The sequence below is a fragment of the Ursus americanus genome, chromosome 5, assembly GCF_024610735.1.
Source record: "Ursus americanus isolate L20-20 chromosome 5, mUrsAme1.1.p, whole genome shotgun sequence".
NCBI classification, from domain to species: Eukaryota; Metazoa; Chordata; class Mammalia; order Carnivora; family Ursidae; genus Ursus; species Ursus americanus.
The window spans coordinates 3,195,394-3,221,562 of NC_142131.1; the positions used below are offsets into that span (position 1 = coordinate 3,195,394).

At 37.4% G+C, this 26,169-nt stretch overlaps 1 protein-coding gene across 2 annotated transcripts in view; it reads left to right on the plus strand.

The window, feature by feature from the left end:
- LOC123799254 (uncharacterized) overlaps nucleotides 1–25,380 on the plus strand; it is a 172,614-nt gene extending 147,234 nt beyond the window's left edge. For both annotated transcript variants that reach the window (XR_006781536.2, XR_015724341.1), the window contains exon 3: nucleotides 25,191–25,380. The gene's annotated coding sequence lies outside the window, so the exon portion shown is untranslated. The remainder of the gene's footprint in view (nucleotides 1–25,190) is intronic.
- Nucleotides 25,381–26,169: the final 789 nt, after the last annotated feature.

Here is a 26,169-nt window from a genome sequence, read left to right on the forward strand (position 1 = left end):
ATGAGAAAAGGTAGAGGTAATTCACCTCAGATTCCTCCAGATTAGCACTATTAATGCAATGAGAGATGGTGTGGCATCTCTGCCACTAGGTATAATGAAAATGGGGATAGGCAGAGTCACAGGATACCCTAGAATGGTAGTGGGCATGCTCTACTTGATGTCCATTTCATTCACCAGCCAAGGCAGAGTCATGAGAAAGAAGGGGATTGGTAATGGGGGATCAGAATGAGGTACCAAGAACTATTACAGTGAAAAAAAGAAATTTAAACTATATCAGAGAATGTAAGTCAAAAATGGATGAAACTGGCCCAGATTGGAGGTAGGAGTACTAATGGGACCCCTGTGTTAAATTTAGACAAATGTCTTTATATTTCTGAAGGTGAGAGCCAATGGCAAATACTGTGGAATTTCCCCCAGCGTGTTAAAGGCACCAATCAGTCTCTGGCAGTACACTCAACTTAACCATTAAATAAGAGACATCTGGGATATTAGCAGAACAGTAGGTGTTCAGGGTTGTTTTGTTTTGTTTTGTTTTGTCCTGAGGGAAACACACACACCACACACACATACACACACACCCCACACATACACCCCCCCCACACACACACACACACTACTCCACTGGTAAGGCATGGAGGCACAGCTCATTTATATTGAATGATGTGAGAATTGTGGCGGCAGGGTCATTAACAGGATAAAAGCTCAATAAGGTGATAGCACAACTCACAAATCAGCTCCACCAGACGCCACAAAATGATTTGTAATTGACATAATAGGCTAGAATTGAAAGTGCTGTACATTAACAAGCCTATGGACTTAATCGTTTGGGAAGGATTATAATTAAGGAAAGCAGCAATTAATGTTGGCTGGTTACAAAGTTGTATTTAAATTTGTAATTATTTAGAATTGATTGAAGATTATGTAGAAAGATACTGGAAATTTAAGTGGACACAACACCAAAGTAATATTACTAATAGCATAGCCTTTGGTACTCAACAGAAAGTAAAGAAGGGAAGGAGGACACAGCAAAACTCAGTGAGGCCTTGGTTGAGCATTAATATTGTTTATAGAACAATCTCCAACCTGCATATTTTGAGCAGAATGTTTTTCTGATACTATTTGGCCTAAAACATGCTTTCATTATGGTGTCATGACTCATGATGTATCAAAATCAAAGATATATTTGCTAATAATAATGCATACCAAACTTCAGAATTGATTTGCCTTTTCCTTTAATAAATTAGAGAAGATTCAAGATTATCCTTAGCCTAATGCCATTATTCTCACTAACAGAACATTATATAGATCTTCCTCAACTTAAGATGGGATTACCTCCCAATATGCCCATTATAAGTGGAAAATATTGTAAGTCGAAAATGCATTTAATACACCTAACCTACCAGACATCATAACTTAGACTATCTTACCTGAAACATGCTCAGAACACTTACCTAAGCCTATAGTTCTGTAAAATCATCTAGCACAAAGCCTTTATAAACATGTTGAATAAGTCATGTCATTTATTGAATACTGTACTGAAAGTGGAAAACAGAATGGCTGTATGGGTACAGAGCAATTGTAAGCGTACGGGCTATTTATCCTTGTGATCATGTGGATGACTGGGAGCGGCAGCTTGCTGCCACTGCCTAGCATAAGAGAAGATCTTACCAAATATCCCTAGCTCAGGAAAAGATCAAAATTCAAAAATCAAACAACAGTTTCTACTGAATATGTATGACTTCCCATGTAAAGTCAAAAAATCATAAGTTGAACCATCTCAAATCAGGGACTATCCGTACACCTGTGAGTGAGAAGAGAAAGAAGCTGCCTAAGGACTGAGAAGGTTTAAGTGAGGTGAAGGTAAAGAACAGAAATGGCATAGATGGAAGAAAGACCAGAAAAGAGTATTAACCCAACTAGTCTGGTCATGGAACATAACCCCATTTTCTCATGCAGTGATTACTGCATCTCTTAAAATTCTTTGGTGTGCTTTTGTCATTTTTTGACCAACCAGGACGTGAGCCCCTTTTATTTTTGGAGATCCGCATCTTATAAGCCAGGGTTCAACTCCCCTCAGAGAAAATGAAAACACCTGAGAAACATTTTTCTAGTTGCCCCTGGAACCAGGGGACAGACACAAGACATAAGCATGGTTAAGCTTATGAGCCTGTTCCAGACACTGATTCAGAAGCTGGTGACAAGTAGAATCAGGAACTTGAAGGACTCATTGTAATTAAATTTGCAAAATAGAACAATAAAGAAAAAGATCTTAAAAGCAGCAAGACAAAAGAAATCCGTAACTTACAAGGGAACACCCATAAGGCTAGCTGCAGATCTCTCAACAGAAACTTGGCAAACCAGAAGAGAGTGACATGATATATTCAACATGCTGAATGGGGAAAATATAGAATACTCTCTCCAGCAAGGCTGTCATTCAGAATAAAAGGAGAGATAAAGATTTTCCAGAAAAACAAAAACTGAAGGAGTTCATGACCACTAAACAAGCCTGCAAGAAAAGTTAAAAGGGACAGTGAGTGGAAAGGAAAACCAAAAGTGACAAAGATAAAAAAAGAACAGAGAAAATCTCCAGAAACAAGGACAAAACAACTAATAAAATGGCACCAAATATATATCTATCAATAATTACTCTGAATGTAAATGGAATAAACATTCCAATCAAATGACAGAGTGTCAGAGTGGAAAAAAAAACAAGACCCATCTATATGCTGCCCACAAGAGACTCATTTTAAACCTAAAGACATGTGCAGATTGAAAGTGAGGGGATGGAGAAACATTTATCATGCAAATGGGCATCAAAAGAAAGCCAGAGTAACAATACTTATGTCAGACAAACTAGACTTTACATCAAAGATTGTAACAATAGATGAATAAGGGTGCTATATCATAATAATGGGGACAATCCAACAAGAAGATGTAACAATTGTAAATATTTATGCCCCCAAATGGGAGCACTCAAATATATAAAACAATAACAAACATAAAGGAACTCATTGATAATAATACAATAATAGTAAGGGACTTTAACACCCCACTTAAATGAGTGGACAAATCATTTAGCAGAAAACTAATGAAAACAATGGCTTTGAATGGCACACTGGACCAAATAGACTTAAGAGATATATTCAAAACATTCTATCCTAAAGCAGCAGAGTACACATTCTTTTCAAGTGCACATGGGACAGTCTCCAGATTAGATCACATTTTAGGTCACAAATCAGGCCTCAACAAGTACAAAAAGATTGAAATCATATTATACATATTTTCTGAACACAATGCTATGAAACTTGAAGTCAACCACAAGAAAAAATTTGGAAAGACCACAAATACATGGAGATTAAACAATGTGGTACCAAATAATGAATGGGTCAACTGGAAAATCAAAGAAGAAATTTAAAAAATACATGGAGGGGTGCCTGGGTGGCTCAGTCATTAAGCAGCTGCCTTCAGCTCAGGGCGTGGTCCCAGAGTCCTGGGATCGAGCCCCATATCGGGCTCCTCTGCTGCAAGCCTGCTTCTTCCTCTTCTACTCCCCCTGCTTGTGTTCCCTCTCTCACTGGCTGTCTCTCTCTCTGTGTCAAATAAATAAAAATCTAAAAATAAATAAATAAATACATGGAAACAAGTGAAAATGAAAACACAATGGTCCCAAACCTCTGGAATGCAGCAAAAGTGGTTGTAAGTGGGAAGTATATAACAATATAGGCCTACCTTAAGAAGCAAGAAAAATCCCAAACCACCTAATCTTACACCTAAAGGAGCTAGAAAAGGAACAATAAATGAAACCTAAAGCCAGCAGAAGGAGGGAAATAATAAAGATTAGAGCAGAAATAGATGATAATAGAAACTAAAACAGCAACAACAAGAGCAACAACAAACAATAGAACAGATCAATGAAACCAGGAGCTGGTTCCTTGAAAACTTTAGTAAAATTGATAACCCTTTATCCAGACTTAAGAAAAAGAAAAGAGAAAGGGCCCAAATAAATAAAATCACAAATGAGAGAGAAGAAATAACAACCAACAGCACAGAAATACAAACAATTATAAGAGAATATTATGAAAAATTATATGCCAACAAATTGGACAACCTGAAAGAAATAGATAAATTCCTAGAAACATATGAACTACCAAAACTGAAACAGGAAGAAATAGAAAACTTGGATAGACCAATAACCAGCAAAGAAATTGAATCACTAATCAAAAATCTCCCAACAAACAAAAATCCAGGGCCAGATGTCTTCACAGGGGAATTCTACTGAACATTTAAAGAAGAGTTAATGCCTATTCTTCTCAAACTAATCCGAAAAATAGAAATGAAAGGAAAACTTCCAAATTCACTTTATTAGGCCAGCATTTCCCTGATACCAAAACCAAATAAAGTTTCCACTAAAAAAGAGAACTACTGACCAGTATCTCTGATGAACATGGATGCAAAAATTCTCAATTCTCTTGGAGGCGCATACAGAAGTGGAGACTGTTTGTCCTGGAGGATTTATTAAAGCGGGTATACTGCACATTTTCTGCTCTGGGCCAGGGGTTTGGGTGCATTCATTTTTGTTCTGATCCTCAGAAGAGGTGCAGAAAGCCTCCAGGGAACAAAAGCCACACAGAGGACAGGTTTCCACTGAGCCCATCCCCCTGACAGAGGGTGGGGCAACTCTGGCCAGGCAGGGTTACCTGAGAAACAGTGCAGTAGGCCCCTCCCCCAGAAGACAGGCTGGAAGAACAGGTGGACAACAACCCTATGTATCCCATAAGACTGTAAAATCACAATGCCAGGAGAAAATAGTATATTGAGCTCCAGGTGTTGACTCACAACTTATTTATTTTTCAGCTAAAATTCTCCTTTTTTTTTGCTTTTTCTTATGCTTTTTCTGTTTTTTTCTTTTATTCATTTTGACTCGATGTTTGTATGTTATATATATTATATGTTTATTATATATATTATATCAACTTATATTTCATAGTCTCTCTTTAACTTGTATTTTTTCGCAACTATATTTTTGTATATATATGCCTCACTTTAGTCCTTTTTTTGCTCTCTTCAATTTTATCTTTATATATATTTAAGTTTTACCTTCCTTGCCATTTTATGATATAGTGTCCTCTAACAGACCAAAATACACCCAGAAACAAGTGGAACACCTTGCTTTGTACGCACTGAGAGATTATAATCCCTCTTCTACTCCCCCTTTTTTTCTTTTTTCCTTTTTAAAAAAAATTTTAAAATTTTATTCTTGTGTTTCATTTTGGCTTTGTTTTTAGGTGCTGGCTTCTGACCACTCCAGATTTTCCTAGGGTGCATCTTGCTTGGGTCATGGTAGATATTTTGGACTCTATTCATTCACTCAACCATCCCTCGACAGAATGACTAGGAGAAGGAAATCTCAACAAAAAGAACCAGAGACAATGTCCTCTGCCGCAGACCTAATGGATATGGATATAAGCAAGATGTCAAAGATAGAATTCAGGATAGCAATCAAAAAGTCAATAGCTAGGCTTGAAAAAAGTCTTAGTGACAATATAGAATCTCTAAGGGCAGAAATGAGATCTAATCAGGCCAAACTAAAAAATTGTATGAATGAGATGCAGTCTAAACTGGATACTCTAACAGCCAGGGTAAATGAGGCAGAAGAGAGAATCAGTGATCTAGAAGATAAGCTGATCAAAAGGAAGGAAGTTGAGGAAAACAGAGATACGCAGCTGGTAGCACATGATAAAAGGATTGGAGAGATTAATGATGCCATGAAACATTGAAATATCAGAATTATTGGGATCCCTGAGAGGGTGGAGAGAGAGAGAGGGCTAGAAGATATATATGAGCAAATCATAGCTGAGAACCTCCATAATCTGGGGAAGGAATAGTTAAGCTTGCAAATTTTACAGCCAAAGAAACTATCCTGAGAGTAGCTAGGGAGAGGAGGTTCCTTACATATGGAAGGAGGAACATCAGAATAACATCAGACCTGTCCACAGAAACCAGGCTAGCCAAAAAGGGCTGACAAGACATATTCATGGTACTAAATGAGAAGAACATCCAGCCAAGAATACTTTATTCACCACGGCTATGATACAGAATGAATGGAGAGATAAAGAGCTTCCAGGACAGGCAGAAACTGAAAGAATATGTGACCACCAAGCCAGCCCTGCAAGAAATATTAAGAGGTATTCTGTAAGGGAAGAGAGACCCCAAGAGTCACATAGACCAGAAAGAAACAGAGAAAATCTACAGAAACAGGGACTTTGCAGGCAATACAATGGCACTAAATTCCCATCTTTCGGTAGTTACTGTCAATGTAAATGGGCTGAATGCTCCTATCAAAAGACACAGAGTTTCAGATTGGATAAAAAGTAGGACCCATCCATATGCTGTCTACAAGAGACTCATTTTGAACCTAAAGACACCTCCAGATGAAAGTGAGGTGATAGAGAACAATTTACTACAATAATAGGTCTCAAAAGAAAGCTGAGGTAGGAATCCTCATGTCAGACAAATTAGATTTTAAACCAAAGACTGTAGTAAGATATGTAGACGGACACTATATCATACTTAAAGGGTCTATCCAAAAAGAAGATATAACAGTCGTAAATATCTATGCCCCCAACATGGTACCAGCCAATTATATAAACCATTTACTAACCAAAATAAAGAAAAAATTGATAATAATACATTAATTGTAGGAGACTTCAACACTCCACTCACAGAAATGGAGAGATCATCTAAGCAGAAGATCAACTAAGAAACAAGAGCTTTGAATGACACATTGGACCAGATGGACTTTGTAGATATATACAGAACATTCCATCCTAAAACAACAGAATACTCATTTTTCTAGAGTGCACATAGAACTTTCTCCAGAATAAACCATAACTGGGTCACAAGTCAGGTCTCAACCGATACCAAAAGATTGAGATTATTCCCTACATATTTTCAGACCACAATGCTTTGAAACTGGAACTCAACCACAAAAGAAATTTGGAAAGAACTCAAATACTTGGAAGTTAAAAAGCATCCTGCTAAAGAATGATTGGGTCAACCAAGAAATTAAAGAATTTAAACAATTTATTGAAACTAATGAGAATGAAAACACTCAGTTCAAAACCTATGGGATACTGCAAAGGCAGTCCTAAGAGGGAAATACATAGCCATCCAAGCCTTTCTCAAAAAATTAGAAAAATCCCAAATGCACAATCTAACCTTATACTTTAAGGACCTGGAGAAAGAACAGCAAATAAAGCCTAAACCAAGCAGGAGAAGAGAAAAATAAAGGTTAGAGCAGAAATCAAGGAACTAGAAACAGAAAACAGTAGAGCAGATCAATGAAACTAGAAGCTGATTCTCTGAAAGAATTAATAAGATCGATAAACCTCTGGCCAGACTTATCAAAAGAAAAGAGAAAGGACCCAAATTAATAAAATTATGAATGAAAGGGGAGATTTCACAACTAATACCAAAGAAATAGAAACAATTATTATAAATTATTACCAGCAACTATATGGCAACAAATTGAGCAACCTGGAAGAAATGGTTGCATTCCTAGAAACTTATAAACTACCAAGACTGAAACAGGGAGAAACAGACAATCTGAACAGACCAATAACCAGTAAGGAAATTAAAGCAGTAATTAAAAACATCCAAAAAACAAGAGTCCAGGGCCAGGCGGCTTCCCAGGGGAATACTACCAAACATTTAAAGAAGAAATAATGCCTATTCTACTGAAACTGTCCCAAAAAATGGAAATGGAAGGAAAACTTCCAAACATGTTCTATGAGGCCAGCCTTACCCTGATCCCAAAACCAGACAAAGACCCCATCAAAAAGGAGAATTACGGACCAATATCCCTGTTGAACATGCATGCCAAAATACTCAACAAGATCCTAGCCAATAGGATCCAACAGTACATTAAAAGTATTATTCACCATGACTAGGTGGGATTTATTCCTGAGATGCAAGGGTGGTTCAACATTCACAAATCAATCAGTGTGATAGAAAACATTAATAAAAGAAAAGACAAGAACAATATGATCCTCTCAACTGATGCAGAAAAAGCATTTAACAAAATACAGCATCCTTTCATGATTAAAACTCTTCAAAGCATAACAATAGAGGGAACGTGCCTCAATATCATAAAAGCCATCTAGGAAAAGCCCACAGCGAATGTCATTCTCAATGTGGAAAAACTAAGAGCTTTTCCCTTAAGGTCCGGAACACAACAGGGATGCCCACTCTCACCATCATTGATCAACATAGTACTAGAAGTCCTAGCCTCAGCAATCAGACAACAAAAAGAAATAAAAGGTATTCAAATTGGCAAAGAAGAAGCCAATCTCTCAAAGCTCTATCTGAGAAGAACATGCAGCCCAAGGATCCTTTATCCAGCAAGACTGTCATTCAGAATTGATGGACAGATAAGGACCTTCCAGGATCAGCAGAAACTGAAAGAATTCGTAACCACCAAGCCAGCCCTACATGAGATATTAAGGGAGATTCCATAAAAGTAAAAAGGCCCCAAGAGTGATACAGAACAGAAATTTACAATCTGTAGAAACAAAGACTTCACAAGCAACATGACATCATTAAAATCATATCTCTCAATAATCACTCTCAATGTGAATGGCCTAAATGCGCCCATAAAATGACACAGGGTTGCAGATCGGATAAAAAGACATGACCCATCCACTTGCTGTCTACAAGAGACTCATCTTGAACCCAAAGCTATATCCAGACTGAAAGTGAAGGGATGGAGAACCGTTTTTCATGCCAATGGACCTCAAAAGAAAGCTGGGGTAGCAATTCTCATATCAGACAGATTAGAATTTAAGCTAAAGACTGTAGTTAGAAATACAGAAGGACACTATATTATTCTTAAAGGATGTATCCAACAAGTGGGTATGACAATTATAAATATCTATGCCCCCAACAGGGGAACAGCTAGATACACAAGGCAACTCTTAACCAGAATACAGAGACATATAGATAATAATACGTTAATAGTAGGGGACCTCAACACTCCACTCTCAGCAATAGACAGATCATCTAAGCAGAAAATCAACAAAGAAATAATAGCTTTGAATGACATACAGGACCAGATGGACCTCATAGATATATACAGAACACTACACCCCAGAACAACAGAATACTCATTCTTTTTGAATGCACATGGAACTTTCTCCAGACTAGACCATATACTGGGTCACAAAACAGGTCTCAACTGATACCAAAAGACTGAGATTATGCCCTGCATATTCTCAGACCACAATGCTTTGAAACTGGAACTCAATCACAAGGAAAAATTTGGAACAAGCTCAAACACTTGGAAACTAAGAACCATCCTGCTCAAGAATGATTGGTAAACCAGGAAATTAAAAATCAGTTTAAACAATTTCTGGAGACCAATGAGAATGAAAACACATCAGCCCAAACCTATGGGACACTGCAAAGGCGGTCCTAAGGGGAAAATGCATAGCCAACCAAGCCTCACTCAAAAGAATAGAAAAATCTAAAATGCAATTTTTATATTCTCACCTCAAGAAGCTGGAACTGAAACAGAACAGGCCTAACCCATGCAGGAGAAGGCAGTTGATCAAGATTAGAGCAGCGATCAATGAATTAGAAACCAGGAGCACAGTAGAGCAGATCAACAGAACTAGAAGCTGGTTCTTTGAAGGAATAAATAGGATCGATAAGCCACTGGCCAGACTTATTCAAAAGAAGAGAGAAAGGACCCAAATTAATAAAATTATGAATGAAAGGGAGAGCTCATGACCAACACCAATGAAATAGGAAACATCGTTAGAAACTTCTATCAACAGCTTTATGCCAATAAATTAAACAACCTGGAAGAAATGGATGCCTTCCTGGAAACCTATAAACTACCAAGACTGAAACAGGAAGAAATTGATTATTTAAACAGACCGATTAATTATGAAGAGATTAAAGCAGTAATCAAAAACCTCCCAAAAAACAAGAGTCCAGGGCCTGACTGTTTCCCTGGGGAATTCTACCAAACATTCAAAGAAGAAATAATACCTAGTCTCCTGAAGCTGTTTCAAAAAATAGAAACAGAAGGAAAACTACCAAACTCATTCTACGAGGCCAGAATTACCTTGATCCCCAAAGCAGGCAAAGACCCCATCAAAACAGAGAATTACAGACTGATATCCCTGATGAATATGGATGCCAAAATTCTCAACAAGATCCTAGCTAGTAGGATCCAACAGTACATTAAAAGCATTATCCATCAAGACCAAGTGGGATTCATCCCTGGGATGCAAGGGTGGTTCGACATTTGCAAATCGATCAGTATGATAGATCATATCAACAAGAAAAGAGTCAAGAACCGTATGATCCTCTTAATTGATGCAGAAAAAGCATTTGACAAACTACAGCATCCTTTCCTGATTAAAACCCTTCAGAGTGTAGGGATAGAGGGTACATTCCTCAATCTCATAAAAGCCATCTATGAAAAGCCTACAGCAAATATCATTCTCAATGGGGAAAGCTGAAAGCCTTTCCCTTAAGATCAGGAACACGACAAGGATGCCCACTCTCGCCATTATTATTCAACGTAGTACTAGAAGTCCTTCCAACAGCAATCAGACAACAAAAAGGGATAAAAGGTATCCGAGTCGGCAAAGAAGAAGTCAAACTGTCTCTCTTCACAGATGACATGATACTGTATATGGAAAACCCAAAAGACTCCACCCCCAAACTACTAGAAGTTATAGAGCAATTCAGTAATGTGGCAGGATACAAAATCAATGCTCGGAAATCAGTGCATATCTATACACGAACAATGAGACTGAAGAAAGAGAAATTAAGGAGTCCATTCCATTTACAATAGCACCAAAAATCATACGTTATCTCGGAATTAACTTAACCAGAGACGTAAAGGATCTCTATTCTAGAAACTACAAATCACTCTTGAAAGACTTTGAAGAAGACACAAAAAGATGGATAAATATTCCATGCTCATGGATCGTAAGAATAAACATAGTTAAAATGTCTATGCTACCCAGAGCAATCTACACTTACAATGCTATCCCGATCAAAATACTGAGGACATTTTTCAAAGAACTGAAACAAACAGCCCTTAAATTTGTGTGGAACCAGAAAAGGCCCTGAATCGCCAAGGAATTGTTGAAAAGAAAAAACAAAGCTGGGGGCATCACGTTGCCGGATTTCAAGCTATACTACAAAGCTGTGATCACCAAGACAGCATGGTACTGGCACAAAAACAGACACATAGACCAATGGAACAGAATAGAGAACCCAGAAATGGACCCTCGGCTCTTTGGGCAACTAACATTTGATAAAGCAGGAAAAAACATCCGGTGGAAAAGACAGTCTCTTCAATAAATGGTGCTGGGAAAATTGGACAGCTACATGCAAAAGAATGAAACTTGACCACTCTCTCACACCATACACAAAGATAAACTCCAAATGGGTGAAAAATCTCAATGTGAGACAGGAATACATCAAAATCATAAAGGAGAACATAGGTTGCAACCTCTTTGACATCGGCCACAGCAACATTTTTCATGACACACCTCCAAAGACAAGAGAAACAAAAGAAAAAATGAACTTGTGGGACTTCGTCAAGATAAAGAGCTTCTGCACAGCCAAGGAAATAGTCAAAAAAACTAAGAGGCAGCCCACAGAATGGGAGAAGATATTTGCAAATGACACTACAGATAAAAGGCTGGTATCCAAGATCTACAAAGAACTTCTCAAACTCAATACACGGGAATCAAATAATCAAATAAAAAAATGGGCAGAAGATATGAACAGACACTTTTCCAATGAAGACATACAAATGGCTAACAGACACATGAAAAAATGTTCAACAGCATTAGCCATCAGGGAAATTCAAATCAAAACCACACTGAGATACCACCTTACACCAGTTAGAATGGCAAAAATTGACAAGGCAAGAAACAACAAATGTTGGAGAGGATGTGGAGAAAGGGGATCCCTCTTATACTGTTGGTGGGAATGCACGTTGGTACAGCCCCTCTGGAAAACAGTGTGGTGGTCCCTTAAAAAGTTAAAAATTGAGTTACCCTATGACCCAGCCATTGCACTACTGGGTATTTATCCCAAAGATACAGACGTAGTGAAGAGAAGGGCCATATGCACCCCAATGTTCAGAGCAGCATTGTCCACAATAGCTAAATTGTGGAAGGAGCCAAGATGCCCTTCAACAGATGACTGGATTAAGAAGTTGTGGTCCATATATACAATGGAATATTACTCAACCATCAGAAAGAACGATTACACAACATTTGCAGCAACATGGATGGGACTGGAGGAGATTATTACTTCTTTCAAGACACATCTCCAAAGACAATGGAAACAAAAGCAAAAATGAAGTTTTGGGATTTCATCAAGATAAGAGGCTTCTGCACAGCAAAGGAAACAGTCAGCAAAACTAAGAGGCAAACCATGGAGTGGGAGAAGATATTTTCAAATGGCATTACAGATAAAGGGCTGGTATCCAAGATCTATAAAGAACTTCTCAAACTCAACACCCAAAAAACAAATAATCAAGTCAAAAAATGGGCAGAAGACATGAACAGACACTTCTCCAAAGAAGGCATACAAATGGCTAACAGACATATGAAAAAATGTTCAACATCACTAACCATCAGGGAAATACAAATCAAAACCACAATGAGATACCATCTTACACCAGTTAGAATGGCAAAAATTAAGAAGTTGGGAAATAACAAATACTGGCAAGGATGTGGAGATAGAGGAACCCTCTTACATTGTTGGTGGGAATTTAAGATGGTACAGCCACTCTGGAAAACAGTATGGAGGTTCCTCAGACATTAAAAACAGAGCTACCCTACAACCGAGCAATTACACTACTAGGTATTTACCCCAAAGATACAAATGTAGTGAAAAGGGACACATGCTGCCCAATGTTCATAGCAGCAATGTCCACAATAACCAAACTGTGGAAAGAACTGAGATGTCCTTCAGCAGATGAATGGAAAAAGATGTGGTTCATATATGCAATGGAATATGACTCTGTGACTCAGCCATCAGAAAAGATGAATACCTACCATTTGGATCATCATTTATGGAACTGGAGGGGATTATGCTAAGTGAAATAAGTCAAGCAGAGACAGACAATTATCATATGGTTTCACTCATATGTGGAACATAAGGAATAGCACAGAGGACCATAGGGGAAGGGAGGGAAATCTGAATGGGAAGAAATCAGAGAGGGAGACAAACCATGAAATACTATAGACTCTAGGAAACAAACTGAGCATTACAGAAGTCCATATATGAAGGGAGGGGGTGTGGTGATTGGGTAACCAGGTGATGGGTATTAAGGAGGGCATGTGTTGTAATGAGCACTGACTGTTATATGCAACTAATGAATTGTTGAACACTACATCAAAAACTAATGATGTAGTGTATGTTGGCTAACTGAACATAATAATAATAAAAAATAATATAACCAAACTGAATCCAAAGGTACATTAAAAGAATGATTCACCACAATCAAGTGGGATTTATTCCTGTAAGAGTGGTTCAATTTTCACAAATCAATCAACATGATACATTGAATTAATAAAAGAAAGGATAAGAATCATATATGATTCTTCCAATTGAGGCAGAAAAGGCATTTGACAAAGTACAACATCCATTCATGGTAAAAAAAAAAACCCTCAACAAAGTAGGGCTAGAGGGAAACTGCAACATAATTAAGTCCATATATAAAAAACCCACAACTAATACCATCCTCAGTGGGGAAAAATGAAGAGCTTTTTCCCCTAAGATCAGGAACAAGATAGGGATGTCTACTCTCACCACTGTTATTTAACATAGTACTGGAAGTCCTAGTCACAGCAATCAGATAATAAGAAGAAATAAAAGGCATCCAAATCAGCAAGGAAGAGGTCAAATTTTTACTACTTGCAGATGATACTCTATATGGAAAACCGAAAAGACTCTACCAAAAAATTGCTTGAACTGAATTCAGTGAATCTGCAGGATTCGAAATCAATGCACAGAACTCTGTTGCATTTCTATACACCAAAAATGAAGTGGCAGAAAGGGAAATCAAGGAATTGCACTTAATGATTGCACCAAAAGGGCACCTGGCTGGTTCAGTCAGAACAGCATGGGACTCTTGATCTCAGGATCATGAGTGCAAGCCCCATGTTGTATGTAGAGATTACTAAAAAATAAATAAATAAAAACATAAGCAAAACAAAACAGAAAAACAATACTAATTCAAAGGATACATGTACCCTGATGTTTAAGCAGTTATATCAACAATAGCCAAATTGTGGAAAGAACCCAAATGTCCATCAACTGATTGACTGGATAAAGAAAATATTCTATATATACACAATGGAATATTACTCAGCCATAAAAAAGAATGAAATCTTGCCATTTGCAATGACATGGATGGAGCTAGAGAGTATTATGCTAAGCAAAATAAGTCAGAGAAAGTACCATATGATTTCACTCCTACATGGAATTTAAAAAACAAAACAAAAGATCATTGGGAAAAAGAAAGAGAGAGGAAAACCAAGAAACAGACTCTCTATAGAGAACAAATCAATGGTTAGCAGAAAGCGGAGGTGGATGGGAGGAGGGGTTAAATGGGCGATGGGGATTAAGGAGTGTACTTGTTGGATGAGCAACAGGTGTTGTATGTAAGTGTTGAATCACTAAACTGTACACTAAAGGAATGTTGCACTGTATGCTAACTACCGGGAATTTAAATAAAAATTTTTTTAAAAAAGAAACTGAAAGACTCAATCCTAGCAAGGCCGCATCCAGAAACTAGTGTCATCATCCTGGCTCCAAGATGAAAGGAGTTGGATGTACCAACTGTTGCCTGTGCTCACTGCCACTGTAGGGATGTGGCTCACCATAGTCATAGGGGTTAGTTTGGAGAATTTTTTCCAGATTTTGTAGCCCCCAAACCTGATTCTCAAGCTTTTCTGAAGATTCTGTGATCTGTCCAGTATCCTTCGATTAAATAATTTTCTGCTTAGATTAAGTTAGTTTCTATTGCTTATGATCACAAATCCTGATTGAAAGAGTTGACCTTAGGAAACACAGTTCTGTTACTTTAAAAAAATAGTGATAGAAAATGAGTTCTTACTGACTATGGAAGGAAGATTAAATTTTTTAATGGTCAACTAATATCTATTGAATGTAGTGATTGGTACTGTGACAGTTATTATTATTCCAACTTTACAAATGGAAAAACCAAGACTCAGGTTTAACTGAAGTCTATAAGCAAGAGTCACAATTCAAATTCAACTCTAATTCATTTGCTTATACCAAGGAAACAAGGCTAAGTAACATTAGCAGCCTAAATTAAAACATAAAAATTTATTAAATAGAGTTACACTAGGATAATCAAGGCATAGGGCTTATGGTGGTCCCATATCCTTGTAGCAAACAAGGCAAAATGGAAGCCATGGCAGGTGAAAAGAGAAGCCTCCTGAACTGGCTTAGCAGTTGCTTGAGCAACTCTACTTGGTCCCTAAAAAAGATGAAATGTAGGGTAGAGGAGTTCCCAGTCATCTCCTCCTCCTTCTCCCATTACCTCATCACAAACTGAAGGTAATTAAGAGCAGTTAGTGCTCAGAGAGACTGGGTAATCTGCATTAACCCCCATACAAAATCAACCTGCTAAGAATTTGTTGGATTATCCAGAGCAGTGAAAAGTGCATGGTAGGTGTCAAAAGGGAATAGTTACAAAATCATAATTGACAGATTAGAAATAAAAGTATTCATTTGGTACTTAACATTGATTTTGTTTTTAACCATTGCTCTAAATGGGGTATTAGTTATTGTAAGGTTAAAAAATCTAGCCAGAAAACTGCATGTTGTTTTATAAATGAAGAAATACAGTTGGTGTGTAAAAGCCCAAAAGTAAGGAATGAATATGTTATCTCTGCTGGCCTCCCATGTCCAAACCTGAGGAAAACCTGGATGTTGGCCTCATGTTATGCTGAACCAACTGGCTGGCCATGGGTTCTGATACAGAGCTATACATGAAGGTCCATTTGGGGAAGTGTCAGTCCTCCATTCTTTCTACCCCCTTTCCGTACTGCCTCTCCTCAGAGGTAACCAGGTTCTTAAACATTAGGATTATAGTTCCTTTTTTTTTTTTTGCAGAAATTAGCAGATGCATGTATAGTTTCTCATATTCCCTATTTTCTTATATGAAAGGTAATACCCTCTCTCTTCCCCTCTCTCCCTTTCTATGTGTGTGTGTCGATATATATGTATACACACATCCACACACACATCCACACACATATAAACTTGATCCTGTTGAGAGAGTATTCCTTACTTCCTATTTTTGAGTGTTTTTATTGTGAATGGGTTTTTTACTTCGAGATAGGTTTTTTCAGTATCAATGGAAATAACCATGTGATTTTTAAATTTCTTTATATCATATACTAATAGATTTAATATTGAAAAAACCTTGCATTCCTAGAATAAGTCCTCCATGCTCATGGCATATTTTAAATGCAGTATTAGATTCTGCTTGCTAATATTTATTTAGTATTTTGCATCATCACCAAGAGGATATTGGTTTTGTAGTTCCTTTTTTTGTGCTGTCGTTTGCTTTCCTTCCATGCCCATTACTTTTCTTTCTGACCATTTTTATTTTCTTTTTACTTTATTCTCTCGTTTATTTTCCTGCCTTCTATGCCTATTAAATTTTTATGTGAGTCTCTTCTCCCTTGGCCACTTTGTAATGTATCGTTTTTAGTTTTTGGATATTTTTATCTTTTTAATCCATTTCGTTCCTGAATTCCATCAACTCTCTATTTCTTCCGGTTCTCATCTTTTCTGTTCTTTGTGTCTGATTTTCTGACTTAAGGGGTTTTTTGTATCTTCGAATGCTTGAATGAGTATATATGATTCTGTTTGGAGTGTTGACTTAAAAATTTCTTCTGCTTCTCCTGGGAGGTGGGTTGTTACTCAGTTGATATATGTAAAAATTTACCTCATTTTGTGCAATGACTCTATATGAATTTGTTGATATTTCTTTTCATTTTTGTGGTATTGAGGTGATTTATAAGCTTCCTCACTTAATGGCTGTATCTTCTAGCTATATAGCTAGCTCCATATGCTTTAGAGATTATTTTGATGATTTGTTTTAGTGGTCAGAAGAAGAGCTGTAAGTTCTTTAATGTTGCATTTCTCCTCGATCTTGCAGGACCCTCAGTTTTTCACCTTTTGCTTCTTTTTCCCTTCACAACCCAATTACAGGATGCTTCTCCTTTCCTTTTTGTCTTTTTTTCTCCCCTTAAACAATATGTTTTGAATGATACCTTTCAGTAATTCTTGATCCTTCTAATCACACATACTCTGAAGTCCTTTCCCTGAGTCTATGTTATGCTCTGTCTGGACACTGTTATCATATTTTCGTACAGAGGGCAAACTTAGTTTCTTAGATGGCAGTTTCTGATGAACCTTAAGCCCTCTTGCTGGTTTTCGTTATTTGGATTTCATGGAGCATTTCTCAGTCTGCTTTTGCTCACTACAAAGCCTTGTGACAGTGTAGCAGTCAAGCCAGAGAATGAGAGATCATGCGCTGGGATGTAGTAACTTTTCTCTTTCTAAGTCACAGTCATTTTAAAGTTTCGTCATTCTCTGTCTTGAGGTTATGCTGTGAGTATTGTTTTGTGTAGATTTACGTATCCTATCTTATTTTTTGGAATCATTTGAGGAGAAAATATCGGGAGAGAAGTAGTTAGGCAGCTGTCAGTATTTTCAGCTACCCAGAAGTCCCCAATTATTGTGGTTTTGAGGTTCTTATCGGCTAACTTCAATTATGTGGATCATCTATTTGTTTCTGTTGTTTTTTTTTTTTCCATCTTGATTATTGGTCATATGACCTTGCCTCTTCACATATGTAGTAACTCTTGATTGTAGGTAGGATACTGTGTGTAAAAGACCCATAGGTGTTCCAGATATTATTATAACCCACAAGAAAAATTTTCTCCTTCTATTTCTGCTATGGATGAACTGTGTCCTCCCAAAATTCATATATTGAAACTGTAACTTCCAATGTGATTGTATTTAGAGTTGGGATCTCTAAGAAAGTAATTAAGATTAAATGAGGTCCAAAAGTGGGGCCTTAACCTGACAGGATTAGTGCCCATATAAGAACCACCACCACCACCACCCCCCGCCGCCATGTTCTCATGTACTGAGGAAAGGCCATATAATGCCATAGTGAGAAGGAGACCACCAGCAAGCCAGGAAGAAAATTCTCACCGGAAATCGAATTAGCCAGAAGCTTGATCTTGCACTCCCAGCCTCTAGATCTGTGAGAAATAAATTTCTGTTTATATAAACTACCTAGTCAGTCTACAGTACTTTGTCATGGCAGCCCAAGCAGACTAATATGCCTCTATTAGGCAGAGAATGGGGCCTAATCACATATATCCAATCAGGAGGTAGACTGAGGTAACATTTTAGTAAGATTCAATCTACTTCTGGTTTAATCACGGTCCTGGCACCTGGCTATCCCAGGCTTTTCACTGCAGGCATGGTGGTTCTTGGCCTCTTCAGTACTAAAAGGCTGCAGAAAATACATTTCTGCTTTTCAGAAGTTTTCAGCTTACTTCTTGTTTGCCTGTCACATGCAACTTCAATATTTGACAAATGTCTTCAATAGGAGACTGGCCATGTGCTTGAGATATACCTCTTACCTGCTGAGAATTTGTTTTCTAAGCTCTGGGAGACTGTGGGAGATTCCCCTACTATGGGGAGAATCAGGCATGCATTTGAGACTTCTCAAGTTCCTAGTACTCCCCAAGATTACCAGAAGCTTTACTGGTTGCTTTTCTTCCTGCAGAGCCCTTCTACCTTGGTCAACCCCAAGCATCACTGCATTCCCCAAACTGACCAATGCCATAGTAGAAAAAGAGCTGGCAATCATCAGATCACATCAGATCATTCTCTTTCTCTAGAGGTTTGATTTACTTAGCCTTCATTGCTTTTACAGCTCTCCAATACTTCTGAAAATGACTTTTGTAATATTTTCCATTTGTTTAAGTAAGAATATTGACCTATTGTTATTAGTACTATACTGCTCAGAAGCAGAAGTCCTTCTCTGCAAAATTTCTAATATTTACAACAACCCTTGCCTTCCAAAGGGGTTTCACAGAACTGAAACGTGTTTCTTGGAATGAGCAAATAAATTCACAATGCTGATTTTGCCTGCTTCTTGATCTTAACTGGGTCAAGTTTGCCACTCTGTTGGGCAAGGCAAAGTAGACAATGCTATTTTGATGAAACATCAAAAGGGCTAAGGCCAAGATTCAGGAATATGTGTCAAAGGCCATATTTTTGAAGCATGAAATAATCAGACCCTGACAGTTTAGATTCTTGGACTTTCAGTTTTTATTTTCACCAGTTTTTGTTTCTCAAGTTCTCTACCACTCCAACATGGGAGGCAGTGGGTGAGGTATTTGCCACCTAGCTTGTCATCTATCTTCCTAACTGGACTCCATGAGGGCAGAGACTTGGTCTTGCATGCTATTTTATCCTCGGGATCCAGCATGGTGCCCAACCCATAGTAGGCGATCAAATCATTTGGATGAATGAGTAGTAAGTGAATGAATATAACTAAGTTCTTCTACAGTTTGGTTTGCTAACAGGTCAGTCTGATTAAATGTATAAATTAGAAATAAAACAAGACTTAGTGGAGATAATTGACAATAACTAACATTGATACACATACTGTGTATTGACTTTGAGAAACTTGAGAACTACTTTAGCAATAACTTTCATCTAAAAGAAACAGAAGTTCAAGGATATATTCTTTTATATGGTACAAAATAATAATCATTTATGAGATTAGATGGTCCTGAAATCCTTCAAATAAAATAAAACCCTGTCCATCAAAGTAAAAAGAAGTTTGCAGATAATAAACCATAAGCAAAAGTTCAAAATGTAGGTAACCTTGGAAATATTCTCAACTTCCAGTGCTAACTCTAATTATTGGCCACTTGGAAACTGGCATAGGAATTTCATCAATAGTTGTATTTATACATACCAACACCAATAAGATCATACAAATTGAACCAAGGGCAGAAGTTATTTTGAAGAAACTAAAGTTAACCTTGTAAATTATTTACCACTTCATATTTCTCCTCTGGAGAATATTCTTCCACAAGATTTTTGTAAAAGCAGCATAATTTTCTTAAAAATTGCAAGGCTATATGAAATGATTGATTTTTACTAAAAATATGGGGAGAAAACAAATCAATTTTGGATATCTGTAAGTGAAATAATAATAATGAAAATATTATAATGTGTGAACATGTACATTTTATTTATATGTTGTTGAAAATGTTCAACAGCAGGATAATTGCCCATAGGGGATTCATGTTAAATGATTCATGTTAAATAATCCAGAAGTCCATTCCCTTACGATTTAATTTTCTAAGTCAATCACAAATGATGCAATCATGAGAGGAGTCATAGAGTATGAAGTAAAGCATATGGGCTTTGGAATAAAACAGTTTTAAATTCAAATCTTTGCCCTAGTGTTACTTGTGATGTAACTAACTTCTCTGAATGTCATTGTCTTCCTTTGGAAAAGAAGAATCATTGAGAGAGCTCGGAGGAGTCATCCGTAGTATAGGAAAAAAACTAGGGCTAACTAGTAGAAATAGCAGAAGTTTATCTAATAAAGGAGAGGAACTGCATAGATCAGCACAGGGAAAGACAAAGACAAAATAAGGAAAGAAAGAGGCAGAACTATGATATGATCATCATTCTTTTAACCACACAGTGGGAACTCTCAGGAGCAAAGTGAGACGATAGCCAGATAGAAATAAAGGTCTTTTTTTTTTTAATTTAATTTAATTTTTTTTATGTAAAGTTAGAAATAAAGGTCTTGGTCAAAAGTACATAATTATACACTACATCAGGTCTCCCTGACAATAGATCTATGCTTTAACATGATAACATTACAAGGAAAAAGATTCCGTATAATTGTATTCATTTTGCCCTAAGAATTGTCTGGGAAAAGTTTGGAAGGGGAACAGGTCATACACAAAGATTTATGTCAAGATGGAAAATATGATGATGCAGGGAAGGTTACCATGTTCTTGAGCCCTGGGAAAGCAACTGGTACTAATAACCTGAGGCTTCTTAGAGCTGAGTTTGGTGAGAGGCAGAGGTAAGTAATAGATCAGGTAGTTGCACATCTACATTTTACCACCTAGTCTAATCACACTACTGCTTGGGAAGAAACCCCAGAAATCGGGAGTCCTGGACTGGGGAGTGGCGGGTGCCCAGCTTCCTGGCACCTGCTTATAGAAGTCTGGAATAGCAGAAAAAGACAATTATATGGTTTCATTCATTTGTGGAACATAAGGAATAACAGGGAGATGGGTAGGAGAAGGAAGGGAATAATGAAGGGGGGGAGTAAACAGAAGGGGGAATGAACCACGAGAGACTATGGACTCTGGGAAACAAACTGAGGGTTTCAGAGGGGAGGGGGGTGGGGGGATGGGCTAGCCCAGTGATGGGTATTAAGGAGGCATGTATTGCATGGAGCACTGGGTGTTACACGCAAACAATGAATCATGGAACACTACATCAAAAACTAATGATGTACTGTATAGTGACTAACATATCATAATTAAAAAAAAAAAAGGTTTGGAACATGCAGGCCTCCTAGAGGGCCCTCCACCTGGCCCGACTGCCTCAGATGGTGGGGCCTGCCTGAGGGGAGCTAGAGAGCAGAAGGGTTCCTTGGGATAGCTGTGCCGACCTCACAGGATGTCCTGAATATTAATTGAAAGAACTTCTAAAAGTAATTAGCACATTAGTGCCTAACAAGTGGTTTTCTTACCACCTCTTTAACATTTACCATAGGTCACACATTTACCTTAAAAAAATATTAAAGTGTTTTTATGTTTTATTTTAAACCTTAGCTTACCCATCAGGGCAATATTAGATATATGTTTACATGTCACCGAAAACAGATAAATCAATGTACAATTGACCCTTGAACAACACAGGTTTGAACCGTCCAGGTCTGCTTATATGTGGATTTTTTTGATAAATATAGTACAGCACTGTAAATGGATTTTCTCTTCCTTATGATTTTCCTGATATGATTATCCAACATATTCTTTTGTCTAGCTTACTTTATTGTAAGGAAACAGTATATAATACATATAATATACAAAATATGTGTTAATAAACTGTTTATATTATTGCTAAAGCTTCCACTCAACAGTAGATTATTAAGTAGTTAAGTTTTTGGGGAGTCAAAATTTCTGAGGATGTTCAACTGCATGGGGGATGGATGCCCTTAACATTTACACTGTTCAAGGGTCAACTGTTTTTCACTTGCAAACTAGTTTCTGCTTTAAACTGCTTTCCCAAAATTCAATGTATCATTGGGGGCTAGGAGTTTTCAAATGAAAACATTAAAAATATCACTGAGACTTTTAGAGTAAGGAAAACAAAAAGCTCTCTAATAATTGGCTTGCTCAGCCCTCTCTGCCTCTAGACAGTGAGAATATGTCTTGCTAAGGTGTGTGTTGAGTCTGCAGCTCCTGAAAAATTCTCTTGTTCTTGCTGTTGAAGGAAGAAATGAGTGAATGAATAAAGAGCAGAAGAAAAGCCAATTAGAAAGTATTTCTACCCTGGGTGTTTCAGACCTTTACTTTTAGGAACCATGCTTCTCATTCCAGCCCTAAATTTTAAGTAAACAATGCAAAACAGAGCTACCTACTCATGAAAGCTCCCTGAAACCTGGCGTTTTTTTCAAGGGAAACGAGAGGGATGAAAGAGATTAGGAGGACGAGACTGGAGTGTTGTTATGAAGTCAGTGCACCATGTTTATTGGATCGTTTTAAATGTCTGTGATCTTTAAAATAAAAGATTGCATTTCATTACAGCAACTGAAAATGCCATTAACTTTGCAAGCATTTAACTGTTTCTGGTCTCAGGATTTCTTAATAGAATTTACTTTTCATTAAGAAATAAAATTTTACATCATTCTAGGCTATGGTTTCCTCAAAACATATTTCAGTTGTTCACTACACACCAAGGAAAGGGGCAAGGCTGAATCTTGTGGACTGCACAGCTAAGGATTTATGGGGCTAAATGGTCACTGTCCCTAACAACCTATAATTTTTGGACAAAGAGATACAAAATCACTGGGAAAAAAGTTGATTGCTGTTTTTCTGAATTAGAATTCTTAGTAGCAAGTGACAGGAACACACATCAAAGTGCTGTAAAAAGAAATAGAAAGAGCAAGAGAGAGGACAACAAAAGAATTTTATTGACTTAATTATCTAGGTAGTATGTAGCTTTCACTTCAGGCATGGCCAGGTCCAGGATTTGACATGATATTAGGATTCAGTTTTCCTCCATTTCTTTACTCAGATTTTCTCTGTATTGGCTTAACTCAGGTGCTATCAGTGCTGTGAACCTTACAAGGTCTATAGAGACTTAAATACTCCCACCTTCAAATTAAGAAAGGAAGGAAGATAGGAAGGGAGTGTGGGGAGGGAGGGTGGAAGGAAGGAATAAGGGAGGAATAAAAAGGAGGGATTTTTTTTTTTCTGGTGGTCCCAACAAAAATCCCAAAATTGAGTCTCAGTGGTCTAGCTGGGGTAATGTGACCAATGACATCCAATGACGTCTGTTTTTGCCTAGTTCTAGATCATATCCTATATATCACCCCAGGGGTCAGAAGGTACAGGGGGAACTCCTACCCAATCCTGATGTTATTTTTTCACAGTTACTATAACTATGTGTGTTTCTTCTTGGCCACACCTGGTCTCTCTACCATATTTAAGTTGTGCCTGTGGGTAAATCATTCCTAAGTAGTCAGCTTGCATTGTTATGCCAGTAATACACACCTAGCTTTATCTCTTTCTCAAGCTTATCACAATTTGGCTTGCTGTATATTAAAATTTGGCTCTGCAGGGAACACCATGATATTTTGGGTTGTTGCAAGAAAGGAAAATATGTGGTGGAGATAACGTCATTGGGAAGATGTGTGCTAGTTTGCTTTGAGGGTTGAGTCTGATTCCTCCATGCATGGGACATAATTGGATTTTAAAGTTGCTATTGCTGAAGAATAGCTATAGAAAACTTTGGGGTATAGTATGAGTTTGTCTTTCTGTTATTGACAGATAAAGGGAATATAATATTAGCCTATTTAGTGAATTCATCTGTTTATGAACATATTTCATGATTCATGACACAGATGGCAAGGGTCAATAAGGTGGCCATATCAGGAATGCTGCCTCCAGAAACTTCTGAGAGAAGAACATTTGCACCATGTGGCATGGCAATGAGAAAGATGCAGATTTGAAATTATAAAATTAGGTTTGTATTTTGGTCCTACACTTACTATTTGTAGGGCCCCAGAAAATTTACTTAATCATCATGTAACCCTCTATTTCTTTACCTATCAAATAAGGTAACAGCATATGCCTTACTTAATTGTCTTAGTCTATTCAAGACTAAGGCACAACAAAATACCACAGACTGGGTGACTGTTAAACAACAGAAATTTCTTTATCACAGTTCTAGAGGCTGCAAGTCCAAGATCACAGTGATATTATGGTCAGGTGAGGTCCCCCTTCCATGTCACAGACTTCTCATTGTGTTCTCACCTAAAAGAAGGAGCTAAAGAGCTCTCTGGAGCCCCTTTGGTAGGTCACCAATCCTATTCATGAGGCTACACCCTTGTGAACTAACTACTTCCCAAAGGCCTGACTTCCTAATTCTGTCATCTTTAGTAGTTAGGATTTCAACATATGAATTCGTGGAAGGGGTGGAGAGACACAAACATTCAGATCCTAGCACTAACTTACAGGGCCAGTTTGAGGTTGACATGGAATAAAGCACTGATATTACACATATTCATTCCCATATCTCTCCTATAAATGAAATGCCTTCCTAGAAAGCCAAAGTGTGTCCAACAACTTTGTTGGATAAATACATACATAAATGAACAAATGATCAAACAGATGAATGAATTAATGAATTAATGATAGCCATAGAGGGAAATAGAAAATATTGCTCAGCGCTGGCTCAGGGAAGTTCTGAGATTGACAATATTTTAACAATATTTCAGAATGTAGAATCCCTGTATTTTACTCTGAACACTTTTTTTTTAGGTTTCTTTTAGTAGAAAAGAAGCTAAAGATCAAGATCTGGAAAGAATAGCAAATCTCTTCGTGAAAAAACAGCCAAGAAAATTACTGCTCTCCTAGCTCAAAGAGAAACATTAATTAAAGGTAAGACACAGGCAAGAAGTAAAATGGAGAACTTGTAAGAGTAAATTATATTATAATTAACACTTAGTAATTCTTCTAAATTTTAGAGTATGACTATCTTGTTGCAGAGGCCCTAAAATTAAAGTATTTCTGAAGGAAGTCTTTGAAATCCTTAGAGATGACTTTTTACCTTTTATAAAGGTTCTTTTCAGCCCATTCAGATTCTCTGCACAAGTTCATGTGATAAGGCATACATGATCTGTAGTTTGGGAAAATGGGAATGGATTTAGGTAAACCTGAGACTACCCGCTTATTTACAATGACATAATTGGGGCGGGAGTGGGAGGAGGAAGGGTCTCCACTATGGAAAAATATTCCATATGTGTGATTATTTGATCTCCAGAATTATGCATCTTTGTTTAATAATTTCTGGTGAGAAAAATATCTCTCTGATTACTGTTTTTAAATCACGGCAAACATAGATTCCCAGATGTATACAAAATTGTGTATGTGTGTTTGAATGGGGAAGTCAATTGGGAGAGGGGAGTGATGAAGAAGGATTTTGAGATGGGTACTTTTTACGTTATACTCTTCTTGGTTCTTCTGATTAACATTTTTGTATTCTATTACTCATGGCTATAACTACACTGAATGCATAATAGAAACATTCTCACATGTTCATCCAGCCCTAAGTACGAGCATGAGATAAATTACCACCAAGAACCTCTGAAATTTGTGTCAGGGAAGAGAAATACATGGAACTGGGAAGTCCCTGTGATCACATTTGGATTTTCTCAGAATACCTTGTAGGTGGGGGATGTTTCTCAGCTCTGTGCCAAAGATTTAGAACCTGGTGATGGTGGGGGAATAGAGAGATGGA